Consider the following 20,810-nt stretch of genomic DNA (forward strand, 5'->3'; position numbering starts at 1 on the left):
TTGCCATTTCCTTCTCCAGGGGATCTTTCTGAGCAAGGGATCGAACTCAGGTCTCCTACGTTGCAGGCAGACTCTTTATCTTCTGAGCCACCAGGTAAGCCCCTGAAAGACACTATGCTATGCTGTGCTTAGTTACTCAGTCATGTCCGACTCTGTGACCCCATGGACTGCAGTCCACCAGGCTCCTCTCTCCATGGGGATTTTCCAGGCAAGAATACTGGAATGGGTTGCCATGTCCTCCCCCAGGGGATCTCCCCAACTGAGGGATTGAACCCAGGTCTTCCGCATTGCAGGTGGGTTCTTTACTATCTGAGTCACCAAGGAAGTCCAAGAATACTGGAGTGGGTAGCCGATCCCTTCTCCAGAGGATCTTCCTGAGCCAGGAATCAAACCAGGGTCTCCTGCACTGCAGGTGGATTCTTTACAGCCGAGCTACCAGGGAAGCCCACAATTCTAGGGATAGCTGACAATGCACAGATATAACACAAGAACCTAGCAGGTATAAAATGAAGAACATAAAACTACAGTGAATAACTCACAGCTAAGAAAACTAGCAAGAGAACTGAGTATGGGAAAACTGTAATATTGAATTTAAATATATTGTGGTGAACTTTCTTATTATGTATTGGATTTTACAATGAATAAGAACCATGAAAAGCTTGCTATGGCTTGGATTTCATCCACATACAGTTTGGAGTAACTTCTTATCTTTTCTCAGAGGCTATACATTATAGCACTGCAGTTGAGTGCCAAAAAGGTGATTAAAATTCAACTAATAAAAAAAAGAAAGAAATTTGGAAAATTTGGCCTGAAGAAAGAAGGCTGGGGAATGATTTGATTGCTCTTTATCAGATAATAGTAACTAGATTATTTCTATTTCCTCATACTATACTATGTATGTAAGTGGAAGTCTATATATTTTCTCTGTAATATTTTAAAGAAATACATACCTCATATATTTTCAGATGTAGGCTGAAAGTGAAAGTCGCTCAGTCGTGTCCCACTCTTTGTGACCCCAGAGACTATATAGCCCATGGAATTCTTTAGGTCAAATACTTGAGTGAGTAGCCTTTCCTTTCTCCAGGGGATCTTTCCAACCCAGGAAATGAACCAGGGTCTCCTGCATTGCAGGCGGATTCTTTACCAACTGAGCTATCAGGAAAGCCCGATATAGGCTGGGTTCAGTTCAGTTCAGTTCAGTCGCTCAGTTGTTTCCAACTGTTTGCGACCCCATGAATCGCAGCATGCCAGGCCTCCCTGTCCATCACCAACTCCCAGAGTTCACTCAGATTCGCGTCCATCGAGTCAGTGACGCCATCCAGCCATCTCATCCTCTGTCGTCCCTTCTCCTCCTGCCCCCAATCCCTCCCAGCATCAGGGTCTTTTCCAATGAGTCAACTCTTCACATGAGGTGGCCAAAGTATTGGAGTTTCAGCTTTAGCATCATTCCTTCCAAAGAAATCCCAGGGCTGATCTCCTTCAGAATGGACTGGTTGGATCTCCTTGCTGTCTAAGGGACTCTCAAGAGTCTTCTCCAACACCACAGTTCAAAAGCATCAGTCCTTTCAATGAACACCCAGGACTGATTTCCTTTAGGATGGATAGACTGGGTTGTAGTTTATTAAAAGTTGGGTGGAGTGGAATTTATTAAATGGTCTCTAAATATACCACACATTCCTGTGACAGAGAGCTACTTTTTCTTAAATCTCTTAAAATATATTGAGTCTGTTCAGTTTTTCAAGAAATATTCTTTTTGGTGAAGTTAGTTTTTTTGCTCATGTTACTTTAAAATTAAGTTTACCAATATTGAGGTAAAAGTCTCTGACTTAATACTAATACATCAATTTTCAGGTTTCAGCATTATTCTTCTCAGGAAATCTTATGACAAAAGAAGATTATCCCAAGTTACACAAAATCAATAGTTTCAGAGGACAAGTCTTAACTTTTCAAGTTAATTATCATAAAATAGTTATTTTTAATAATACAGATTGGCTCTTTGTGTGTGCTCAGTCGTGTCTGACTTTTTGTGACCCCCATGAATTGTAGCCTGCCAGGTTCCTCTGCCCATGGAGTTTTCCAGACAGGAATACTGGAGAGGGTTACCATTTTCTTCTCCAGGGCATAGACATCTGGCAAGCCCTCTAATCTGGTTACCAATGACTTAAGGAAAAATATCTTGAATAAGAAAATAGCTGTCTATATCTATACTTGTATCTATATTTATATAGCCATATGTACATTTTACTTGTATGTATATATATTTATATATGTGTGTCACTGTGTACATATACATATACTTAAAGGTAGAAAGAAATGGAGTAATATAAAATGTATCTCTCCAATCAATAGTTTAAGAAAAAAAAGTATTTTCAAATCCATTCATAGTCTTTTAAAGTCAAATACCAAGAGCATGGAGATACATAGAGTTCACAATAGTAAAAATCTACTTCTGCATAATAAACATACAAAAGCTGAATATTGTCCACTGGATTAATGACATAAAAGTTAAAGGAAGAGGAGAGATATTTGGAAGCACTCCATTTTTAAAACATATGCTTGTTTTCTTCTTATTCCAAGGGAAATAGAGATCTGTATGTTTAAAAGAAGATTAAAGCATTTAGATAATGTGAATTATAATCCTAATGGGATTCTGGAATGGTATATAAATATATCAGTAGTGAAGACCTTATTATCTAGGCTTAAGCTTGAGTGGAAAAGAACTGACAGGGGAAAAGCTATTTCTAGAAGACTGTAGTCAAGGAAATCATTTTGTGTAGGTCAGTCTCTTATGCTGATAAATAACCTGATCTAAAGAAGGGGTAAAAAGTGTACAGTACTACCTACAAGTTGAATATAAACTATGATAATTAATTTTTATTAAGTTTGTGACTATCCAGTATTATATTTAAAACAATGGAAAGCGATCTTTTGAGAAAATTCACTTAAAAGAGTTTTATAAGAAATAACATTGGCAAGGCTCAATATTTAAGACTTGTTAACTTAATCTGTGAAGCCCATAATTAAAAAACATTCAAAGACTAGGTATTTGCTTTTATTTTCTTACTATGAGCAAGAGGTCAAATATTTTAAAAAGTGAGCAATAGTGCTAAAAGTAGGTAATCTGAAGACAGTAAAATCATATGTGAATAGGCAATATTCTTATATTTTTAAAGTAAGTTAATTATTCATATATAAGTGAGCTAACTAAATTATCCAGATTTACAACACTTATTCATTATCAGGTGATATTTTTTCCTTTTTTCTTCCTTCTCCCCTTCCTTCTATAATTTATAATTTGCAAGGGGTTGATTGTGTTCCTCCAAAATTCATATATTAAAATCCTAATCTTTAATGTGATGATATTTGGGAGTGTAGACTTCTGGAAGTTATTAGATTATGAGGGTGGAAATTTCATGAATGGGATTAGTGCCCTCATCAAAGGGACACCAGAGAGGTAGCTTGCTTTCTTCCTGCCATGTGAAAGCACAACACGAAGTCCACAGCTTGCAACCAGAAGACTCTCGTCAGAACCTGACCATGCTGGCACCCTGATCAGACTTCTGGTCTCCAGAACTATGAGGAATAAATTTCCATTGTTTATAAACCATCCAATTTATGGCATTTGGTTGTGGCAGCTTGAACTGAATAAGATGTATTCATATTGAATGATTCCATTTACTAAAGATCAAAACAAATATAGCCAGTCTATGGTGTTAGAACTCAAGTTAGTGGTCATCTTTGCAGGTCATGCGGGTTATGACTGAGAAGCCATAAGTAGAGCTTCTTGGATGTTGATATATTCCTGTTCAATTGAACCTTTTAATATAATTTTATAGGCAGAGGTTACAATAATGGAGTATTTACATATAATTACTTCAGCTACGTAACTTAGACTCAACACTTTTATTTTCCTTGAGAATCTACTATGTACCATACATTGAACCAGAATTTGGATTTAGGACATCACAGTTGACAGAGACTATCCTTATCATCAAGGATGGTATAATCTAGTAGTTAGAGTGTCAACTAAACAGGTCACTACAAAACAGTAGGATCTGTGTACATGAGAAGCTATAGGAGTGGTCCCAGATTTGAATATTGTATGGAATTTAGCAAAAACTTCATGTTAAAACTTGAAATATTCATAAGACTTTTCCTTGAAAAGCAGATTTTAACCATGTTCCAATAACAGGAAATAACATGTACATGGGCCTAGAAATTATACTGTGTTGGTTTTTTAGCTAAATGAAATTTGTATAGACTTGCATAAGACTTTAAGTGCTCAAGATATAGAAATACTCATTTTTTTTTCATTTGCAAGTACATTTGCAATTTCTTCTTAATGTATTTTATACATTGGAAATGTATAAGCCTTTTCTCTTCAACTGCTCTATTGATTAAATTGCAGGCTAAGCTAGTATAACAAAAAGACAAAATACAATGGCTTAAAGAGATAAAAATGTATTTATTTCATATTTATTAGTCTGGAATTTGGTGGTGATTTAGAGCAAGGAGCATCTCTTTTTCTTGCTCTACCTCATGGCTTGTAGAATCTCAGTTTCCTGACCAGGGATTGAACCTGTGTCCCTTGCAGTGGAATTGCAGAGTCTTAACCACTGGACCTCCAGAGAAGTACAGGAAAGTAGCTCTGATTCCACAAGCTTTTCAGTGATCTAGTTTCTTCCATCTTATTAGCCCCAGAATACTGTCTTTATCTGCCTGTTTACCACTAATTCAGCTCCTTCTAGTTCACAGGAAGAAAGATAAAGATTGTGGCAAACTATTTTCTTTGGAGGAAATGATACAGAGGTTTTATGCACCATTTTCCATTAGTAATCTCATGGTCAGATGGTTACACTTAGCTGCAAGGGAGGCTAGAATGTGTTGCCTCTCTGAGGATGGCTCTGTGCTCAGCTAAAACTCTGGGAATAGAAGAACAGAATAACAGAAGAAGGGCAGAAGGGACTGGGGATTAACTAGCAGCCTATCACAACTAGTCATTGTAAAGCCCCTTTGTGACTGTGAGACAATATCATGAATCAAACATAGGTCAATAGGTGGGAGATCCCGAGAGAACTTTTATATAAAGATTAAATGTTTCTATTTTATTTTAGGATTGTTTGGAGTCATTTGTGGCTCACAAAGGTGTGTACATTTTCATTTTAGAAAAGTATGCTATGGATGCAGGTTAGGAAAACCACCAGAAGAAAGGAGACCGATTTTGAACACTGACAGAAATCTAGTTGGTATATTATGGTGACCTGAGCTAAAGAAATTAGTAGTGAATACAAGGGGTCAAATGGAGAAGAAATATCCAAGGTAAAATGATTAAACACATGCTCATCAATAAAATTCGAAGGTAGAAAGTTTAGGGATAAATAATAATGACAAGGCTATCTAGGCTGGAAGAGTTGTGACACAGAAGGAAAGTGAAAAAGAGTTTAATGTTGAGCATGGAGAACGACGGTCACTGTGCTAATTATACAAAACTGTGGAAATGGATTTAGCCCAAAGGCATCTGTTCAGGACCTTGTTCTAGAGTGAAGAAGGGAACCTAGAATGCGATCCCAAGGCAAGTCATCAAGTAAGGGTAGACAGAGAAAGCGGAAGCTGTGTTCACTGACAACTATTTGCCAATAATTGATCAAATTCACCTAGACCCACTTACCAAATATCACTTCACAGAACAGTAAGTCATTGATTCTATACGTACAATTCTCTATTTGCCGCTTTGTCAAACTGAGTTTGCTAAAAATGTTGTCTTTGATGTACCCATGTTTCATAACTGTTTCATTCTGTTGGAGACGTCCAGAGAATTAGTCTTTAATTGCTTAAAAAAGGATATTGCTACTAGGCGGTTTAGAATTACTTAGAAGGGAAGAAAACTAGGAGTGTCCTGTCATGTATTCAAATGGAGAGAGCGTTTCATAGGGAAGTCAACGCTCAAAGTTTGCATTGACCTTGCGTGATGATGTAGCCTACCAGGCTCCTCTGTCCAAGGGATTTTCCAGACAGTAGTACTGGAGTGGATTGCTATTTCCTTCTCCCATCATGGGGAACAGGAATTACTTAATTTCTATCTACATTCTGGTATAGTCTCTGAGGCTACAATGAGATTTCCCTAAAGGCAACTTAGTTTAAGGACAAATGATGGATCTGGCCTTGGGAGCTCATAACGCTTTAATCTTTTGCCAGCCACCTTGGTCCACTGCCACTCTCTGTGCCAGGTCTCTCTGATCTGGAGTGAAATGGAATTCTGGGGAGGCAGGCATTTTATCCACCTACATTAGGTGGTATTTGCAGCATTATATGAGTCTATGGGCTTCTATCTTATAGATATTTGTCAATTTTCAAATAAAACTCTTTCCACTTTTCACTACTTTCACATTAAAAAAATATTCTTCCATCATTTCCATGGGATTGTATTTCCAGCATGCCTCTTTCTTTTTTCTAAATCCATTTTTCCATCTGATATCCATTTACTTGTGCCTGAAGGACTTCCTTAAACAATTCTAACAGTGTAGACTGATGATGGCTCATCCTTGCAGGAAGCTTTTAAATGTCTGAAAATATCTTATGATTTTATTATAGAAATATACTTTCACTGAGTTTAAAATTCTAGGTTGAAAACTTTTTCTTTCAGTTCTTTAAAGATGTTTTCTATTCTTTTAGGCACTTTTTTTTTTTTTCCCAAAAAGAAATCTATGCTGTCATTATCTTTGTTTTTCCCTACATAATATGTCTTTTTCTTTTATATGCTTTAGAGATTTCTTGGTTTTGAGCAATTTGATGTTGATTCATCTTGGTATCTTAATCTTCATATTTCTTTCACTAAAGGGCTGAGCTTCTTAGATCCATCTGTACAGTTTAATTTTTACTTTGCATAACAAGATGATGAGGAACTCCTTATCTGATGATTGCCTCTTCTTTTGTGAAATAAGAGGTTGTTCATCTATTGTGAATGAGCTATAGTTGTGTGTCAGAAGTTTGAAGAGATGAAAAATACTTACTGTGAAAAATGTGAGGGTCTTGTGGATATTAACAATGCTAATGTGTAGTTTTCATTAGTCTCAAGCTTTTGTTATGTTCACAAGCAGTTTTCCCCTTTTTTGATGTGGGCATCAAGGAGACAGTTGGAAAAATGAAGATACAAAATTTGCCAGTTGAATGATGTTCTATGCAATTTATGTTACAAAGGGAAGAAGGTGAACAGAAAAGACAGTTGAATAACGAGGAGAAATTTAAGGCAGTTAAAATGGTAGATTCAGAGGTGGTGAAGGAGTAAGTATGGCTGCACAACTTAGAGACCTGCAAGATGAGGAATCTGGGGGCAAAATGTGGAATTTAGCCCTTCACAGCCGCGGCAGTTCTGTGAGATGGCATGATCCAGAATGCAGCCATGAGTGAGCAATGCTAAAGGTGAGTGGAGGTGGGCTGTGCAAGAAGTTAAAAGGCAGAGAATAGAAGAGATGGCCCAGGGGTGATAGCACCCCGTGTGTTCACTGGTGCTTTGGGGTGAACAGAAAATCAGAGAACCAGGTGCTACATTGTCATAAATGAGGTGGAGTTCTAGGAGTTTAGTAGTTGGACATGAAGGAGGAAAAGTAGACTGTGGCAGGGAGAGATGGAGAGGCCCGGAGAGGCATACTGGTTTTACTGGGTGGTGGGGAAGTAACAGGAGGAGAAATGGGAAGGTGAGAGCACTAACGCTCAACATCTCCAGCTAGGGATGTGGGACAAGGCTGAATGAGCAGACTCGCTGGAGGGTGGATCATCACTCAAATTGATGGAAAATGAGGCCAAAAGAATCAGCATTGTTTACTGGTTAACATATATTCTGGGTGGATCGGGTCATAGTACAAATGAATGAAAAAAGAATGAAGAGGAAAAGAAATCATATGGAGAAAAGTACTACTGAGCACGGAAGAACTTATTATCATGTGTAGTAATCTGGAAAATAATCGAGGTACTATTCTATGAGAAAACACTTGATGTTTTAAAGTGCGATGAGACATGGCTTCTATTAGATAGCAAGGGAAGCATTTTAAGGATGCTCCACCCAAATATGAAAACAATTGAAACCCACATTGGAATCAGTAAATTGAATGTATAGAAAAAATGGAACAGAGAAAGGAGAAAAAATGATAATAAATGTGAAAGAATACTGATTTCTTCAATTAGGTTGAAAGGGGTCTCTCTGCTCTAGAAAAAAAAAATGTACCAGTAAAAACATCTTTAAAAAGCCTTGAATTACAAGGATGTAAGCACCTAAGTGAACTTCCCTTGAAGCTTAGTCAGTAAACAACTCTGCCTGCAATGCAGGAGACCAGGGTTTGATTTCTGGGTTGGGAAGATTCCCTGGAGAAGGAAATGTCAACCCACTCCAGTATTCTTGCCTGGAGAATCCCATGGACAGTGGAGCCTGGTGGGCTGCACTCCATGGGGCCACAAGAGTCAGACACAACTTAGGACTAAACCACTCCCACTGAGCACCTAAGCAGAGAATCTGGTCACCCAGATTCTGCATGTATTCCCAATGTATGCAGGTTTGGCATTTTGGATGTTTTTAATGCATGCATTTTTGTATTTTAAAAATCCTGGTTAAAAAACAAACATTTAGTTTACAATTTAAAAACTCATTATTTAAAAAATGAGTTGAAAAAAATGTCAAAATTGTAAGTAGGTTTCTATATAAATACTGAAAAAAATTCTAGAAAACTGCATGTTTATTGTAGGTTTTGTTCAGTGAAGAAAAAAAAATGTTTTCTACAGTGAAGAAAAAAAAAATGTTTTCTAAACAGTTCAGAGTTGTTGTTGGGTAGCTGTTAAAAGTTCCCTTTACAAACACAGCACAAGTTATTAAGTGATGAAGTGGATATGATTCGAATAGTCTGTGAAAAGACCTCTTAGTGTTATGGGAAAGTATCTTTACCTAATAGAAATGTTAGCACTTCCTGGGCTCATTTATTGTTTGGGAGTGCACCAAAGTTTACTTCATTCCTATCAGATATCAAGGTCAACACTATTATTTTCAGTTAAATCCTACAGAGTTCTCATTGAACGTTAAGTAAAAGTCACCTTGTTTCACTGTAGCTACCATGGTGATACTAAGAAGGTGGAAAAGTCTAAAACCGAAGCCTTTAAAAAGGTTTGTTTATTTTACTGTATCTGATACAGAACAGCACTGACTTCCAAACTGAGACTTTGGGTGGTCTGAACACTGGGAATCCAACTCATATGTATATAAACACTCTTCTGTAAATATTGGAATGGTGCCCTCCTCAGAAGCTCTTCAGAAAGACCATTGAGAGCATTAGATAAGGGAAAATGTTTTGTATTATTTAAAACAGAGTAGAAAAATGTGCTGGAGGACAGGAGTCTACAAGATCAGTTGGAAATATTTATCCCTAAAAAAATTCAGGTATTTTGGGAAAAGAACCTGAGAATAGAAAATAATTGCATCAGGCTTGCATGCTGTTAGTGGATAAACTAGATGACCTAAAACACTTTTCACATCAGTTGTCATTTTTTGTAAGATTCTTTTGTTTACAAAAATGGCAAGAGCACAGCTTCCTGTCATTGTTTTCAATGATTTTAGTGTATGAGTGAGAAATAACTATCCAAAAAGTGTTTGTAGGAGGAATTTAGAAGGGCTTCTAAGCACCCCTCTCCCAATATACAATCCTCCTTTTTCAGTCAAGAATGTGGCAAAATACTGTCAGAAGGGTCTGGAGGTTCTTACCTATCATTTGCTGGAATGTCAGATTTAATGTGGTCTGGCTGTCTTTCTCCTGAGATGTTCAACTCTCTTTTTAAACAGTTATATAATCTCATTAATTTTCCCCAAATCCCTGTGAGCTAGGATACTGATATTATTCTCTTAAAAGTGAAAGAATTTGAGGCAGAATGACCGATGATGAAGTGGGAAAGAAAAAAAAATGCTTATACAACCTCAGGCAATTGGTGTGGACACTCAATTAAGGAAACTCAACTTGTTCTTCTGTTTGAATGAGTCCCCTGGTGCTCTCTCCAGTCTGTTTCTAAGGTCTCTGGGAATCCAGAGAAGCAAGCAATAACTGGAGATGTAGGTCAGCTCAGGAAAGAAAATGATATTTACATGATTTCCTTTCTCCATATTTCTGTGAAGCTCTTTCTTCTCCCTAAATTTTAGCATGCTATAATTTATAGAGAAGAGGTAAAGACCAAATGGGAATTTATAGATGGGCAGTATAGATAGGCAAATGGACAGTTAGCTATTTTCAGAAAAATTGGTTTTTAGTCTTGTTTTGGAAATAAAACAACTGAAGATCAGAAGGAGACACCTTTCTTTCTTGGATCCCTAGTTTTATTGGACAGCATTTCATACGGAGGGAAGGCATATGAGCTGAAGCCTAGATTAGTGAAAACAGGAAAAATAAAAAGAGAGGAAAGGAGTGTATGATTCAAAATACAGTGACTGAAATTCTATTTAGAAACCTTTTCCTATTTTTACTGAAATTCATTTTAACAAATGATAGATACTACTATTTATTATGTCACAGGCACTATTTTAAGAGCTTTACTCATATCAACTCATGTAATCTGCTTAAATTCCAAGAGGTAGCCATTGTAATTTCCCCCCACTTTACAGATGAGACAACTGAGGGAAATGAAACTATGCATCTTGTCTGAGGCTGAATGTAGAGCTACTTAGGCAACCTGGCTCCAGGACTTGCACTCTTAATGACTATGACATCTCTTTAATGCTCTAAGATTATTTCTGTATATTGCAATTAATATTGCTTCTAGTTCTGTGAGTGACGCACCAAAAAACACTGTGATACTTTCTCTGACAGTTCACGGGTTAAAGTATAGCTTGGCAGAAATCAAAGACATTCTCCGGGTGGTTTCACCGATGTGGTCAGACTTGATTACTCCACGTGAACCACAGAGAAGAGGATCCAAAAGCATCTTGCCCGTGGCAAATCAGCAGCTGTGATAATTTAATGTGGAAAGATTTTATCCACTATTTGGGCTTCCGGGACATAATGTGAGGTGGATATAGATAGATGGATAGACAGATAAATGAAAAATAGATAGGTAAATAGATTTTGTTCCCCAAATTTATTTGGCAGGCATTCACATGAAAGCTCAAATCTTTCTATGATGAGCGAAAATGCTTTCATTTATCCATTCACCATTTTCTGAGCCAACTGTCCTTGGTTCAGATGAAACAGTATTTGAACAAAACAATAGGGCACCACTTGCTTCTGGAGCCCCACAGATGTGCAGAGGCCACTTCTACTGATAAAGGGAGGCAGAGGGCTGAAGTGTCCACCCACTTGGCCGCTCCTGCTGAGGGACTGAAAGGCATCTTTGTATACTGTCTGTATACAAGTATACTGTATACTGTATACAAGTATACTTTGTATACTGATCCCCCACTGTCTTTGTGTTCATGGCTCCTGGGGGTCTAATGGAGTTGCTTCTACTCTTGTGGGCTCTACTTTCTAGATTCTTATTACAGGCATCTTACTGCTTTCCTCTTTATTACTCTCTGCTCTTAGTATTGTGTGTAGTTCATGTGCTTTCTCGGCCCCAGAAATATAACTATTATAGCTATTTTTTAAAACTATTTTTCAATTATTTTCAGGATTTTGTGCTGAGGAAAGAGAACTCAGTATGCACTTGTTTCTCGTATTAAAAGTGTAAACTGGTATCTTCACTATTGAAAAATATTTTTGAAAAATCTGACTTTGACACTGTGTTCAGACCCTGAAATGTTTTCCTTGGAATTTGTGTGTGTTAGTCAGTCAGTTGTGTCCCACTCTTTGTGAACCCATGGACTGTAGCCCTTTAGGCTCCTTTGTTCATGGAATTCTCCAAGCAACATTACTGAAGTAGGTTGCCATTCCCTTCTCTAGAGAGTCTTCTAGAGAAGACTCTAGAACCCAGGGATCGACCCTGGGTCTCCTGCAATGCAGGCAGATTATTTACCAACTGAGTCACCAGGAAAGCCCTCAGAATCTATCACAGTACTTTCTTTTTTAACCCTTTGAATTGGTCATAAGAAATTTGAAGTCAATTTTGAGTACAATACATGGCTAAATGGAATAAAAACATTTTGGGCAAAATACAAAGTTAACAAGTGGCATGGCTTGTATAGTCACGAAACCAATATTGTTTTTGAAGGCAGAGTTAATGCTCAGCGTATCAGAATCCTCTCTTATTTATCTGCTCATTTCTTATATTTGTTTAATAAGCACTTTATTATGTGCCAAATATTTGCATGCATTCTTTAAGCATGCATGTCCCCTGATCATTTTGGAAAAATATTGCAATTGAATGTAAAATCCCAAACAGAGAGTCTTTATGTGTTCAGAATGTTTACAGATTACTTCTATCTGCCAGAAGCACCTGCATTCAAGGATAGTTTTTAGTTGTAATATTATCTCCAGACAAAATACAGTGAGACATTTGTATTAACCTATTACTAACAAACTTACTTTCATAAAGCTATAATGAAATGATATACTCTGTAATTCTGAGACATTTTTCTTAATGCTACCAAAATCTTCAACCACATCTAGATTACAAGAATTATATAAATTTTGCTTCTTTGAAGTTGTCTCAGCTAAACATTAAACTGTTAAATTACTTATCCATGACGTCCTGTTGTTAAGTTGTGACTGTATAGCTTCTTCTTTTGTCTCTCACAGAATCTTTACTGGTGGGTTTGACAAATGCAGAGCTAAGACCTCAAGAGTTTCTACTCCATTTTTCTCAAGTGCTAAAATGGCATTTGTGGCCCTAATAGCCTGAAAATTCTGATAGCTGAGTTTTCTGCTTTTTCTACAGGAAAAAAAATTATTCTGCTAAAAATGTTCCCTATCTCACATGCTAGATATGGAATCCAGAGGTACAGTACATGCAATAAAAAACAGTAGTGTCTTAAAAGGTTGATATTTAAGGAAATTATTTCTAAAGATACTGTCTTCTAAGAAACTTTTATAAAGAATATTCTCACTCATATTTTAAGTGATTTGCTAATAGAATTATGCATATATGTATGAATATGTTATGTGTGTGTATAGAGTTTATATAAACTGTGATTAATTAGCTCTGTACTAGAGTTTAATATGTAAACATTTTACTCCTATTTTCACTATGGTTTGCTTTAGAAAGCTGTTTAAAATATACATTAATTGGTTTTCTGTGATAATTTTGTACAAGTTTTCTTTTACACTGTTAACAAAACAGCTCACTCTTGATAAATGACTTCCTCTTTATTTGATAAAGAATAACCTAAAAATAATAATGTACAGTTTTAACCACCTACCCGTGGCAAAAAATTGAAAGAAATTCAATCTTAATCATCAATATAATAAGTAGAGTTAAACAATGCCAAAATCAAAGAAATTATTTAGAAAAGTCACGTCTTCTGTGCACTTTCATAGTAAAAACAGAACAAACAAAAACATTTAGTAGCCAATCTGGACAACCACAGTAATTCCCTACTTTGCTAGGTCAGGTTTAAGATTCAGCAATCTCTTAACTTTCAGATAATTCTTAAATGTTGTACTTTAAAATTTCCAAGGACACTTCCAAGGATACTTTTACATTTTACCACTCAAATTCATGGTTTCAATGTAAATTTGAAGTTACTAATCTATTTCACAGCCATGACATTAAATGACGCTTACTCCTTGGAAGAAAAGTTATGACCAAACTAGATAGCATATTGAAAAGCAGAGACCTTACTTTGCCAACAAAGGTCCGTCTAGTCAAGGCTATGGTTTTTCCAGTGGTCATGTATGGATGTGAGAGTTGGACTGTGAAGAAAGCTGAGCAATGAAGAATCGATGCTTTTGAACTGTGGTGTTGGAGAAGACTCTTGAGAGTCCCTTGGACTGCAAGGAGATCCAACCAGTCCATTTTAAAGGAGATCAGCCCTGGGTGTCCTTTGGAAGGAATGATGCTAAAGCTGAAACTCCAATACTTTGGCCACCTCATGTGAAGAGTTGACTCATTGGAAAAGACTCTGATGCTAGATGGACTGGGGGCAGGAGGAGAAGGGGACGACAGAGGACGAGATGGCTCGATGGTATCACCAACTTGATGGACGTGAGTTTGAGTGAACTCTGGGAGTTGGTGATGGACAGGGAGGCCTGGCGTGCTGCGATTCCTGGGATCGCAGAGTCAGAGACGACTGAGTGGCTGAACTGAACTGAACTGAATCTATTTCATAATATTTGCAACAATTTGAAGATCAATTTTTATCTTGTTCTTGGCTTGCATTATTTTTAATTTTCTTATGATATTAAACATTTACAAATAGTATTGCTAGCCAAAGGCCAATAGTATAAATCGGGTATTTCTCTTATTTCAGTGCAGCTATGAAACTATGGCCACCTTTAGTGAACATTTCCAAGGAACTGTATGCAACCGAAAGTACTACTTGGATTCTTTGTTTTCCCTAGTGTTAGTGGACAGTGTCAAGATGTACAGGGGTTTTGAGACTCAGTTACTAGATTTTCTTAATTTGCATAGAAAGAGAACCCTTTTCTCAATACAAGACTTCCATTCCCCATGGGGGCTGAGATAGACTCTTCTGGAATAATGGAATGGCAGCTTTTACCATTTAGAGTCAGGGAGAAGGACATAGAGCAAGGAGAGAGTGCAGTGCTCATGGGGACAGCCTGTCTCTTTGCCTTCCCTCCTGGTGGTGGAGGGGGTAGGCGGTGGGGGTCCAGGGGGTGCAGGGGTAGGGGTGATGAGAGGAAGAGAGATGCAATCACCTGACTTTCTTCCCTCAAGTTAAGGGATTGAGGCATCAAAGAATCATTCTTAAATGGATATGTTGTCATCCATTTAAGCCGCTTGGCCCCAAGGCTGCTGGTTTGCCCCTGCTGGAGGAGTGACAGATGCAGAGAGATGGCACAATGGGATGCCAAGTCAGAGAGGAACGGAAGGACTACCTCTTATAGTTCTCAGGCTCTGAGGCAGGTGGAAGATGGCTCCTGCTTGTGACACAGGCCCCAGGATGATGAAATTGGAGGCTGGCATTCTGCATGGGAACACTATAGGAAGGGAATACTATTCTGCATGGGAACACTATAATCCCACCTGGGACTTCCCAGGTGGTGCTTGTGGTAAAGAATCCCGCCCACCAAGGCAGGAGAGGCAAGATATGTGGGTTCAGTCCCTAGCTTGGGCAGGAAGATCCCCTGGAGTAGGAAGTGGCAATTACTCCAGTAGTCTTGCCTGGAAAATTCCATGGACAGAGGAGCCTGGCAGGCAACAGTCCATGGGGCCACAAAGAGCGGGACATGACTGAACGACTAAGCACTGTAGGATGACAGGACACTGCCCCCTCAAAAGAATGGGCTGCCCAAAGAGGATCAGCCTGAGACCTCCTGGGCACGCTCAGGATCTGGGGGTGCTGATTAAGATTGAGTCCCTGGCTGGACAACAGGGCCTCTTGAGCCCTGCTCTTCCTCAACAGACATGAATACATCGAAGACACAGTGATGTAACCATGGACAGTCTCCTAAGGAGAAATCTCTCTGCTCCAATGCCTCATGGGTGAGTGCAGGGAGGAGTGTGTGTGAGAGATGGGGATGAAGGCGGAAGAGCAGACCAAGAAAATAACTTTGCTTTAAATCTCACAAGCTTGAGATTTTTAAATAAAAGAAGCAAAATCTTTAAAGCTAAAAATGAGAAACATTTAAGAAGTGGATTGATTTGTCTCTAAGGAAGTTCAACACCCAAGGAAAGAGAGAATAAAACCAAAGTGGTAACGATTGTTAAAAAAATAAAAATAAAAAACCTACTCCAAATCATGTAGTTATTTTCAAGTGTAGACTGCTGAAGCTGAGAGGATCTTAAGAGACAACACCCTTCTCCTCTTTGAATGACTGCCCCATACTATCTGCTCAATAGATACTGCTGAACACATGAATCCTCCTAATTTACTAACAAATTAAGTATTTTCTCTAAATTCAGTTAGTAGGATGTGTCAGAATAAACACTGGAGCCATAATACTTGATTCTCAATTCAGTACTTTATCTGCTTACAATTAAGTTGTATCAAAATTTGGATATAAACACTGTTTAACTTACTTTTTAGATCTGAATGAAAATTCTACTTTAAAGACTTAAACTGTGACATATTTTAAAATGATAGAGTCTTCTGGACTTTGTTTTTCAATCATTGTTAACTTACATGGTTTAGCTAGAAAAACCTGGGGACCACATTGTATACTTCTGAAGAAAATCCAGTGTGTTGCTCAATGCTTCTCTGACCCCCTGGCTGTGTATGATCAATGTCTTCTTAAGAAATAGCATCAGTTAACATGACAATGTGAAGATGTAGAAATTTTTGGAAGGTTCATGTTTAGAAACATCGGCATTAAGAGTTCCTGAATGTCCATCACAGAACCTCAATCAAATTCAAAGCTTACAGAGTGCAAAATAACTTTTCATTATATGGGGGGAATAGTTTTGCAGTTCCTTGTTATGTTTTGGAAGAAAATTCAGTCAGTCAGTTCAGTCGCTCAGTCGTGTCCAACTCTTTGTGGCCCCATGAATCGCAGCACGCAAGGCCTCCCTGTCCATCACCAACCCCGGAGTTCACTCAGACTCGCGTCCATTGAGTCAGTGATGCCATCCAGCCATCTCATCCTCTGTCGTCCCCTTCTCCTCCTGCCCTCAATCCCTCCCAGCATCAGAGTCTTTTCCAATGAGTCAACTCTTCGCATGAGGTGGTCAAAGTACTGGAGTTTCAGCTTTAGCATCAGTCCTTGTAAGTAAATATATGAAGTAAATGGGACTTAAGTATCATCCTGTCGGTGAAGAGAACAAGTTAGGAAGACAACTGAACAGTCCTTGATGATATTAGCAAAGATTATGGCAAGCCAAACTTTCAGGGCCCTAGAGAGACTGATGATGAATGATTAATTGACACATCAAAATATTGCCTTCTGCACTTCCATTTTTGCAGAAAACCACATCCATGGACACTACAAACCCCTTATATGGATACTGACAAACCCCTTATGCGTATCCAGCAAAACAAATGGTGTGATATGTCTGTCATGATTGTGGCTACTACCCACTGTCTTAGTCCTACAAGGAGTTCATGATATGGCGAATTTGAAATGATGGCATATTGCGTGATCTCTTTAGCATGCCATCTGCTGACAACAACCTGTGCAGATGTCTACGTGCTGTTCTCCTTGCAATGGTGAGTCCGTTGCAGTTGTAGCAAAGGTTATACCATGGATAGCTAACAATATAAATGATGTATACACTTGCGAATTTTGTAGATTAAATTCTACCTTTTAGGAAGCATTTATTATCACAAATAAAATAAAGTGATAATAAATTTCAGTAATAGATGATTCTGACAATTTTAACCAATTTGCTAGAATGATTTAATTGCAAATGTCCCCAAGGCCATTCTCAAAGCTATATTATGCAAGAGGATGGAGGAAACTTTTCCAATATAAAAAATATATTTTCTTGTAAGTGGAAACCCTCAGAAGGAAGAGTCGATTTAAAAAATAAATTTCTAGAACATATAACACAAAATCAAATTTCATGCAATTTGTTCTCATGACTGATTTAAATACTTAAGAGTTCCAATCCAGCCACTTTATTTATGAGCCTTCTGCTCTATGGAAACCCCAGGAGATAGCAGATGTTATTTGGGGAAAAGGCAAAATAAGCCCATACAGAGAGACAACACTTTCTCCAGCCATAAAAAATTCCGTCAAATAAAATTTTGGTCTAGTTCTCGCATTCTTATTTCTTCCAGTTTTAGAAGTATAGTGTCAGGAATGGCATCACCGCTAGTTGTGTGTCTGACACAAGTATCCGAGGACCTTTAGGTTTCAAGCATTTATCAAAAAGTAGAGAGTGAATAATAAAATGTTGGCATTTACTCTGTACCATATATTTTATTACTTGTGGTGCTTTACCTTTCAGGAAGCAGTAGAGAAGTCAGAGATAAGCTGGTGACAAATATATATGACTATTCATTATGAAAGCATCACTGTTGGGATGGTTATCAAGAACTTTCCAGGTGGAGAACCGTGTGCTAAAGAGTAGACATGGTTCCATTACTAAAAGAAGCTGTATCATCCAAAAAGCAATATAAATAAGTTAAGTAGTAAGTGTCAGTCACTCATTCATGCCCAATTCTTTGCGACCCCATAGACTGTAGCCCACCAGGCTTCTCTGTCCATGGAATTCTCCAGGCGAGAATGCTGGAGTGGGTTGCCATTTTCTTCTCAAGGGGATCTTCCCAGCCCAGGGATTGAACCCTGGTCTCCTGCATTGCCAGAAAATTCTTTACTGTCTGAGCCACTAGGGAAGCCCCAATATAAGTAAATGGATCAGAAAATTAGTAACAGGTGATTGAGGGACTTCTTTGGTGGTCCAATGGTTAAGACTCAGAGTTTGCACTGCAGGGGGCATGGATTCCATCCCTGGGTGGAGAACTAAGTTCCCACATGCCACAAGGCATGGCCAGATAATGATAAATAAATAAAAAACTGTTCAGTTCAGTTGCTCAGTCGTGTCTGACTCTTTGCAACCCCATGAATTGCAGCACGCCAGGCCTCCCTGTCCATCACCAACTCCCGGAGTTCACTCAGACTCGAATCCATTGAGTCAGTGATGCCATCCAGCCATCTCATCCTCTGTTGTCCCCTTCTCCTCCTGCCCCCAATCCCTCCCAGCATCAGAGTCTTTTCCAATGAGTCAACTCTTCGCATGAGGTGGCCAAAGTACTGGAGTTTCAGCTTTAGCATCATTCCTTCCAAAGAAATCCCAGGGCTGATCTCCTTCAGAATGGACTGGTTGGCTCTCCTTGCAGTCCAGGGGACTCTCAAGAGTCTTCTCCAACACCACAGCTCAAAAGCATCAGTTCTTCTGCGCTCAGCTTTCTTCACAGACCAACTCTCACATCCATACATGACTACTGGAAAAACCATAGCCTTAACTAGACGGACCTTTGTCGGCAAAGTAATGTCTCTGCTTTTGAATATGCTATCTAGGTTGCTCATAATTTTTCTTCCAAGGAGTAAGCATCTTTTAATTTCATGGCTGCAGTCACCATCTGCAGTAATTTTGGAGCCCCCCCAAAATAAAGTCTGATACTGTTTACAGTGTTTCCCCATCTATTTCCCATGAAGTGATGGGACTGGATGCCATGATCTTCGTTTTCTGAATGTTGAGCTTTAAGCCAACTTTTTCACTCTCCTCTTTCACTTTCATCAAGAGGCTTTTTAGTTCCTCTTCACTTTCGGCCATAAGGGTGGTATCATCTGCTTATCTGAGGTTATTGATATTTCTCCCGGCAATCTTGATTCCAGCTTGTGTTTCTTCCAGTCCAGCATTTCTCATGATGTACTCTGTATAGAAGTTAAATAACCAGGGTGACAATATACAGCCTTGACGTACTCCTTTTCCTATTTGGAAGCAGTCTGTTGTCTCATGTCCAGGTCTAACTGTTGCTTCCTGACCTGCATACAGATTTCTCGAGAGGCAGGTTAGGTGGTCTGGTATTCCCATCTCTTTCAGAATTTTCCACAGTTTATTGTGATCCACACAGTCAAAGGCTTTGGCATAGTCAATAAAGCAGAAATAGATGTTTTTCTGGAACTCTCTTGCTTTTCCCATGATCCAGCGGATGTTGGCAATTTGATCTCTGATTCCTCTGCCTTTTCGAAAACCAGCTTGAACATCAGGAAGTCCATGGTTCACGTATTGCTGAAGCCTGGCTTGGAGAATTTTGAGCATTACTTTACTAGCATGTGAGATGAGTGCAATTGTGCGGTAGTTTGAGCGTTCTTTGGCTTTGCCTTTCTTTGGGATTGGAATGAAAACTGACCTTTTCCAGTCCTGTGGCCACTGCTGAGTTTTCCAAATTTTCTGGCATATTTAGTACAGCACTTTCACAGCATCATCTTTCAGGATTTGAAACAGCTCAACTAGAATTCCATCACCTCCACTAGCTTTGTTCATAGTGATGCCTTCTAAGGCCCACTTGACCTCACATTTCAGGATGTCTCGCTCTAGATGAGTGATCACACCATTGTGATTATCTGGGTTGTGAAGATCTTTTTTGTACAGTTCTTCTGTGTATTCTTGCCACCTTTTCTTAATATCTTCTGCTTCTGTTAGGTCCATACCATTTCTGTCCTTTATCGAGCCCATCTTTGCATGAAATGTTCCCTTGGTATCTCTAATTTTCTTGAAGAGATCTCTAGTCTTTCCCATTCTGTTCTTTTCCTCTAATTCTTTGCATTGATCGCTGAAGAAGGCCTTCTTATCTCTTCTTGCTATTCTTTGGAACTCTGCATTCAGATGCTTGTATCTTTCCTTTTCTCCTTTGCTTTTCGCTTCTCTTCTTTTCACAGCTATTTGTAAGGCCTCTCCAGACAGCCATTTTGCTTTTTTACATTTCTTTTCCATGGGGATGGTCTTGATCCCTGTCTTCTGTACAATGTCACGAACCTCATTCCATAATTCATCAGGCACTCTATCTATCAGATCTAGGCCCTTAAATCTATTCCTCACTTCCACTGTATAATCATAAGGGATTTGATTGAGGTCATACCTGAATGGTCTAGTGGTTCTCCCTACTTTCTTCAATTTAAGTCTGAATTTGGCAATAAGGAGTTCATGATCTGAGTCACAGTCAGCTCCTGGTCTTTTTTTTGTTGACTGTATAGAGCTTCTCCATCTTTGGATAAAAAATAACTCTTTCAAGAAAACAAAATAACAGATTATTGAAGTGTAAGTCTTATGAACAGACTGCATTG

Source organism: Budorcas taxicolor, chromosome 24 (genome assembly GCF_023091745.1).
Source record: "Budorcas taxicolor isolate Tak-1 chromosome 24, Takin1.1, whole genome shotgun sequence".
NCBI classification, from domain to species: Eukaryota; Metazoa; Chordata; class Mammalia; order Artiodactyla; family Bovidae; genus Budorcas; species Budorcas taxicolor.